The sequence below is a fragment of the Mastomys coucha genome, unplaced genomic scaffold (assembly GCF_008632895.1).
Source record: "Mastomys coucha isolate ucsf_1 unplaced genomic scaffold, UCSF_Mcou_1 pScaffold15, whole genome shotgun sequence".
Lineage (NCBI taxonomy): Eukaryota > Metazoa > Chordata > Mammalia > Rodentia > Muridae > Mastomys > Mastomys coucha.
In genome coordinates this window covers 139,379,313-139,387,200 of record NW_022196897.1, presented here as the reverse complement: position 1 = coordinate 139,387,200, position 7,888 = coordinate 139,379,313, and the positions used below count along the sequence as shown (strand labels likewise).

At 53.2% G+C, this 7,888-nt stretch overlaps 1 long non-coding RNA gene across 1 annotated transcript; it reads left to right on the top strand.

Moving 5' to 3' along the window:
- Nucleotides 1-2,507: 2,507 nt before the first annotated feature.
- On the top strand, nt 2,508-5,486 carry LOC116092461. The gene is made up of 2 exons (XR_004119271.1): nt 2,508-2,632; nt 5,296-5,486. It is a non-coding gene; the product is annotated as an uncharacterized LOC116092461 (long non-coding RNA).
- The last annotated feature ends 2,402 nt before the right edge of the window (nt 5,487-7,888 follow it).

Sequence of the window (7,888 nt, the reverse complement as noted above, 5' to 3'; positions counted from 1 at the left end):
CTATAGGGCTTAGTGTATGTCACACCCTGGTTTTGTTTCTCCTTTTTAAATTTCATTTATGTTTATTTTATGTGTTATGAGTATCTTACTAGCATACATGGCATGCAATCCCCAAGCAGGCCAGAAGAGGGCGTCAGATACCTTGGAACTGGAATTACTCTCAGTTGTTAGCTGGCAAGTGGGTGCTTGTGAATGGAGCCCAGATCCCCTGCAAGAGTAGCAAGTGCTTGCTCTTGATTACTGAGCCATCTTGTCCACCCCAGGAACTCTTTTTAAATTAGCTTATGGAGCTGGAGAGATGGCTCAGCGGTTAAGAACACTGACTGCTCTTGTAGAGGTCCTGAGTTCAATTCCCAGCAACCACATGGTGGCTCACAACCATCTGTAATGGGATCTGCTGCCCTCTTCTGATGTGTCTGAAGAGAGCAATGGCGTACTCATATACATAAAATAAATAAATAAATCTTTAAATTAGTTTATTAATTAAATTAGTTACTTGCTTCTTGCTTACGTGTACATGTGTCTGAAGCACATGCAAATGGTAAGACATTCATACATGCCCAGGTCCCTTGGAACTGGAGTTACAGGTGGTTGTGAGCTACTTGATATATATGGGTGCTTAGGACCTGACTCTGGGTCGGGGTCCTCTGAACAGCAAGTATTTTCAAGCACTGAGCAATTTCTCCAGCTATACCCCCCATACCACACCACATACCATTATTTTTGGAGTGTGTGGGGGGGGGGGCAGGTTAGGGTTTCTCTGTGCAGTCCTGGCTGATGTGGAACTTTCTGTGTAGACCAGGCTGGCCTTGAACTCCCGGAGCTCTTCCAGCCTCTAGAGTGGTGGAATTAAAAGCATGCACCATCACCCCCAGCTTCCATCCGTTTTTTTACCATGTAGGCCAGCTGACCCGGAACTGCCAGCTATGTAGACCAGGCTATCCTCAACTCAGAAAGATCCGTGAGTCTGCTCTAGAAGGCTGGGATTAAAGATGTGTACCACCACACCAGGTGCCAGGTACTCTTTGGTGCCTGTCCTGCCCCACCTCTTCTATTACGTGGCTGGCACACAGCTTTATTGCCACCTGGATGAATGTGGACCCTACAAATGGGGTGAGTGCTGACTTGTGGCATGCCCTGCTTCATTCACTCCTCATTCAGGTGGCTGTAATTCAAGCTACACTTCTCTGTAGCTGCAGCCAGCTCAGAACTCTCCTGCACTGGTACCCAGCTCTTCCTGTGCACACTCAATAGACCTTATACTGAATGGCTAGCTGGCTTTGGTCAGAGTCAGCAGGACTCCACCACCCAGTGTCTGCTATCTAGGAGCTGAGAAACAGCAGTCTGCTTTGGACCTGGGCTGGGCCAAAGCCTTAGTTTCTGATCTATAAGATAGAAGAACTGTGGATCTGACTTGACAATTCCCGAGGGCCTCGTATGTTCCCCCTCCCCCATGCCTGCCCTCTGGCTTGTATTTCTAGTGGGCATAGTGCTAAAGGGTGCGAGGGTTCTGTCCAGACCGAGGGACTGGCAAGAGGTTTGAGTTTTACACTCTCCTCTCCACTGCTGCAGACACCTAAAGAACATCAAAACTGAGATGCCCATGTGATGGAGCCCTGGCCGTTTTCTCCCACTGAAAGGATGGCTGCCCTGGGGTTGTCAGTGCATCAGCCTGAGCTCTCCTTCAGCAGATCCCTCCAAAGGGCCCTGGACTATCTTTTTTTTCGAGACAGGGTTTCTCTGTGTAGCCCTGGCTGTCCTGGAACTCACTCTGTAGACCAGGCTGGCCTCAAACTCAGAAATCTGCCTGCCTCTGCCTCCCAAGTGCTGGGACTAAAGGCGTGCATTACCACGCCCGGCGGCCCTGGACTATTTTAGGATTTCTCTTGCTGTGAAACACATGACCAGAAGCAATTTGGGGAGGAAAGGGTTTATGTCACTTCATAGATTATAGTCCATCACTGAGGGAAGTTGGGGCAGGAAGTTAGGGTGGAAACTGGAGGCCCGGACTAGAGCAGAAGCCATGGAGGAGTGCTGCTTCCTGGCTTACTCCTCATGCTTACTCAGCCTGCTTGCTTGCTTGCTTGCTTTTTTTTTCTTCAAGACAGGGTTTCACTGTGTAGCCCTGGCTGTCCTGGAACTCACTCTGTAGACCAGGCTAGCCTTGAACTCAGAAATTCGCCTGCCTCTGCCTCCCAAGTGCTGGGATTAAAGGCGTGCGCCACCATTGCCCGAAGCCTGCTTTCTTTTAACCCAGGACCACCTGCCTGGGCATGGCACTACTCACCATAAACTAGGCTCTCTCACACAATCATCTTCGAGAAAATGTCCCACAAGGCAATCTGGTGGCAGCCATTGAGGTTCCCTCTTCCCAAACAGACTCTAGCTTGGGTCAAGTTGACACAAAACTAGGTGGCATTGTGACCGAGGAGGGGGAGGGGAGGATGCATAGCCTCTCGTCCCTACATCCTGTCCCTTCTTCTCCCTCTTCCTCTATGACCCACTACCCTGCCGTGCCACCTGCCCCACTCCCCCTGGGCCTGCCTGCTCCTGTCTCAGGAACTCCTAGATAGTAGGATCCGGGCACACCTCCTCTGCCAAGCACCCTCCAAGGTCAGCGGTGCAGAGCACGGTGAGGCCAAGGGGAGGGAGAACAGTGTCCTTGCGCTCTGCAACCTTCTGTCCCAGCTACTTGTCCCAGAGCCCTTGTGCTCCTGTGGTACACCCCACGCTCTTATCACAGGAAATCATCCCAGGGTCTCTTCCCCTAGGCCATTCTGTTCTTCCCTCTACTCTGACCTGTCCTTTCTCTGGCAGAACTTCTGCAGCTCCCACCCCCACCCCACCTTCCTGCTGTCCCCAGACTGGGTGAGGAGATTCCCCCCACCTTTCTCTTTAAGAGGGATTTTTTTTTTTAAGTCATATCTCTACAGGTCTGGAAGGGATTGTGATCCTGAAAGGCAAGAGCCCCCAAGCTTCCCAGGAGGTGCACAGAGCCTAGCTGGGTGCCTGGCGCCCTCTGCGCTCCTTGGATGGGTGCTGGATAGCTGAATGGACACCCCTCACTACCCTCCACATGGCCACCCAGGGCAGTTAGGAGTCTGTGTGACTTCAAGCACAGCCAGTCTGAGCTATATTTAGACACCAGGGCTAGGGCAAGCTTCTGGGGCGGAGGAGGTGGCAGAGCCCTGCAGCGGGGCCCCAGGGGACTCCTCGTGCAGTGGGACAGTCGCTGTGTGAGAGGCCAGAGTCATTACACTCCCACAGGCTCCCCTACTCGGGAAAGGCAGGGACAGCTTCACTTCGCCCCTGGAGGCTCTCAGGCTGGCTTCATAGGCAGCTGGAAAAATAAGAGCCGGTCTGGTTGGTCAGTTCTGAGGCTGGGCTAGGCGGAGGGCAGGAGTTTGGGGGCTCCTTCGGTCAGTTCCTGTTCTGTCGGCTTGTCTTCCCTCCCTTCCTCTTCAGTGGGCATCTAGCCAGGCTAGCTGGGTGTGGCCAGTGGGAGCCCAGGAGGGGCTGTCCTAGCCCTGGCCACCAGCTAGTTACCCAGCTCTGGGGCGGGCAGGAGGCAGGATGGATGTTCGCAATAATTACCCAGCTGCAGCTTCCTCAGAGCTGCAGCCATAGCAACGGGGCTGGCGCCCCAGCCGCGGCCAAGGGGCAGGGGGAGACATGGGCGCCTTGGGAAGGTCGGGGCGGGTGGCATGAGCTCTAGGCACAGCCCCCCAGCTCCCTCTGTTGGCACTCTCACGGGCTCATTCGTCTCTGGGGGCGGGGGAGGAGGCTTTGTCAGCACCAGGAGGCTGGCACAGCCTAGGGGAGTCTCAGTGGAAGCACCATTCCCTTTGCCAGGACCTGTGTGGGACAGCGAAAGCAGGTTTGGGGGCAGGTGAGTGTGCCCAGACTCCCAGTACTTAATGCTCAACTGGGCTGGTGCATGTCCTCCTCTTCAGTTGCTAGCCACAGACCCAGGACACCAAATCTAACTACCAACAATGCCGTCCCTCTCCAGGAGTGCTACACCCTGTGGCTGCTGGAGCTCCCATAGGAACGATGTTTATGGCTCAGTCACCCAGGTCCTCTCAAAGCAGGCACCGCGGGCTGCCGCTGGCTGTGTTTGGCAGGATTGGCTCTGCTTGTTTTTTTGTTTTTTGGTTTTTGTTTTGTTTTTGTTTTTTTGTCTGTGAGGGAGGGCCTTGGGACTATCAAATGACCTCACCCACCCTATTGTAGGAGGTCCTACCTCCATTCTTCCCTCAAATGGAAGTTGGATTAGTGGGGACTGTTTATGCTCATTTTATAGGTAGGAGAACTGAAGCCAGAGAGATGGGAGACCTAAAAGTTCATACAACTAAAAAAAAAAAAAAAAATGTGGATTCTTGATTCAGCCTAGTTTGTCATTGTCTCAACAGTGCTGTAGAGCCCGTTTGTCTCTCCAAGCTATCTGGCCGTGCTGTACAATGGTTAGCCAGAAGTTTGGACTCTGACCTCAGGTGGTTGAGCCAATTTCTCTGATCTTTGATTTTCTCCTTTGAAAGACTAGGATGTAGCAGGATGTGTCCCTGTAGACAGTGCAGGGCTTAAAGAAAGCAGAACGCAGAGTGTGGCACCTGGCTCGTGGGAAGTGTGAGCCAGTGTTACAGCTAGAAACCATGTCTTTTTGTATTGTTGTTACAACAGGGGGAGGCAGGCAGACCTTGATGTTTACCAAGGCCCCTTTGGCTCTGCAGGCCCCCTAAGGTTTTTCTGAGCTCATGCCAGCTGGGCTGGGCAGGCTCTAGGATGTGGGAATTCACAGCCCAGTGAGGAGGTGGGTGCTAATAAGCTAATCCCAGGAGTCCCAAGTCTCTGGAGTCCCCACCAGTCTGAGGCATAGACTGGGGAGAGTAGAAAGAGGTGAGAGCAGGCCTGAGATGGAGCCCTGTGTGAGGCAGGGTCCAGGCAGTCTCAGGGATTAATGACACTCCCTGGAGGGCACTGGAAAAGTCAGAATATCCTAGACTAGAGAGTCACTGGAGGATCTGAGTAGGGAGCAGGATTTGGGGACACGGGAGACTCGGCTTGGGCTGGGTTCCTGGGTCTTCAAGAACCTGAGTTCTAGAGCGAGACTCTGAAGGGCACCTAGCTCTGTCCTGTTGGTGTTTGTCAACTTGACACAAACTGGATTTATCTGGAAAGAGGGAGCTCAACTGAGAAAATGCCCTCACCAGACTGGCCCACCAGCAATCTGACACAATCCTACAGGACATTTTTTTTTTTTTAATTAATGATTGATGTGGATAACCCCATCCCCAGGCAGGTGGTCCTGAGGTGTGTGAGGAAGCAGGCCAAGAAAGCCACGGGGAGTAAACCACAAACCGCACTCCCGCACAGCTTCTGCTTCAGTTCCTGCGTCTAGGTCCCTGCCTCCAGTTCTTCCCCGACTTCTCTTCATGATGCCCTGTGATCTGGACCTGTAATCTGAAATAAACCCTTTCCTCCCCAAATCACTTTTGTCACAGTCATAGAAAGCCTGTCCAAGACAGGGTTGGTATGTGTTACGAGTATATACATGAATGACTTAATGATGGAGAGCCACCTTCTGCTCTAGCCCGGCACTCATCCCCTCTCTCTGCCTCCTCCCTTCCTAATACCCTCTCCCAGCCACCCTACCCCTCCCTGACCAGCTTAGTCTAGTCATTTTTATCACTTACCACCTCTGGGAGCCAACGGTATGAAGTGAAGGATCAGGAAGTGAATGGAAAAATCCCGGCTCAGCAATCTCGCCACTGTAGAAGAAGCAGGTTCTCAGGAAGAGAAGCACGTACCAGGCCAGTCAGGATACCACCTGAGAGGGGTGTTGAAGGATCAGCAAGAGTTCACCAGGCTGCTAAGGTGAAGGACACAGCATCTGTGTAGGCAGCCAGCAGGGAGTTCCATAGAGGAAGGTAGCAAGTCTATTGAATACTGACTGTGAGTCCGGCCAGTGCCCTGTGTAAGCGGATGAGAACCTTCTGCATCAAAGACCTGTGTCTTCTTCCTCCTCCTCTTCCTCTTCTTCCTCTTCCTCCCCCTCCTCCTCTTCTTCCACCTCTCCCTTCCTTCCCCCCTTCCCTTGACAGTATAGTCCTGGCTAGACTCAAATTCGTGAATGTTCCTTCTGCCTCTGCCTCCCCAGTGCTGAGATTACAAGCCTGTGCCACCAGCACACAGCATAACTCACTGTTTATTGAAGGAGAGGAGCCCAGATGTTAAGTCCAAGGTCCCACTATGCAGATGTCAGCATCTGTGCTTTCAATTGTCCAGGCCTTAGCACAGGCTGAGCTGGACCACAAAGGGCTAGGAATCAGTACCTGGTCCTGGGGTCACCAGATAACCATACTGATGTAGAGAAGGTGGCTGGGAAAGTCCAGACTAGCTAGGAGGCTGTTGTAATAGTATATAAGAGAGTGGTGAGGGTTGACCTCAGTGGGAGGAGTTTAGAGAAAACAATATGGTTGCCATTGGGAAACACAGAGAGGCTGGAGTGCCTTCTGGTAGATGTGTGGGGATCAACTGGGGTCGAAGTTTACAGAGTTCTTGCAGGAAGTTGGTACTCTCTCCTCTTAGCCAGTTGGTCGTACGTGCTAATGACTTTATAAATTCTCTCTGCGAGATTATGTACAGATTAAAAAGAGGAAAAGAAAGAAGAGGCAGGTGGGACTGGCAGTTCCTAACCCAAATGCAGTTGCCTGAGAGGCTCCTATCTCAGGGCTGGGAGTAACACCATGATTTCCCAGCAAGCCAAGGGCAGAAGGTCTCACTGAAGGTGGCAGTGACCCTTGAGTGTGCTTGCGGCCTCTGTCGGATGAGAGTCCAGGCAGGGGGCTGCTACCCTGGGTTTCTTCTGGGTGCTGCTGGAACTGCAGAAATTGGAGAAGTTTCTGGAAGCCTGGCAACAGCATTCCTTCTCTCTCTCAAAGCTGGTCCAGTAAACTGAGCCCAGCTCCGCCCCATTCCCCCCCAACCCACCCCAGCTGCCCACCGCTCTGGGAGCTTCAGCCACAAGAGGCAGGTGGAGGCTGGAGCTGCAGGTGCTGTGCATGTCATTTGAGCCAGGAAATTGCTGCCCCTACAGGGAGGGGAGCCCCTACAGGGAGGGGGAACTCCGTTCCCATGGGTGCCTTCCACTTAGCCCACTGGCATCCTCTGGCTCTAAACCTGGGATAAGAGTGTTGCTCCATTGACTCCTGACCTGGCTACAAGCCCCCACTAGGCATCTGAAGCTGGGGGGAAGGGGTGGAGCTGGGATTTGGTGGGAGGGGCAGGTTCCCCAGGTGCCTCAGTCCTGAGTGTGAATCTTGGCCTCAGTTAACACTCAGATGCCCTTGGCCACATCTTGGTTTCTCTAACCATCAGTTGTTTTGCCTGCCCCTGGCATGGTAGCCTGTCAAGGCTGGTGGGTTCCGGCCCAGGGACGCTGAAAAGAACGTGCTCCACCCCCATTCTCTTCTCTGTCGGTGGACATGGGGAGAGAAGTGTCCCAAACTGATCCCCACGGAACCACTAGAAGCCAGTGAGTCTGAACAGGCGCCACCGTGAAAAGCCTCATGTACTGTCAGCTCGGCGTCCAGATGGGCGCCCAGAGCAGAGCCCGCCTAGCCAGATGGCTGAGGCCCAGGGGGCCAGAGTCAGGACTGTGGGGCATGGGCAGCTGAGGCAGCCCTGCTCTCTTGCTCCCTTGGCCTCTAGGCCCTGCCTTCTCCTGCAGCCTCAGCTGCCATGGTCTGTCTCCAGCAGTAGTGGAGTTGCTTATCCTGACACCACACTGCCAGCTTTGGGAGCCCTGTGTCCCTGTGACCTTGTCCTGAAGAGGCACACAGTCCATGTTTGGGAAGTGGCCCAGCTAGGTCATAAGGCCCAGCTTCTG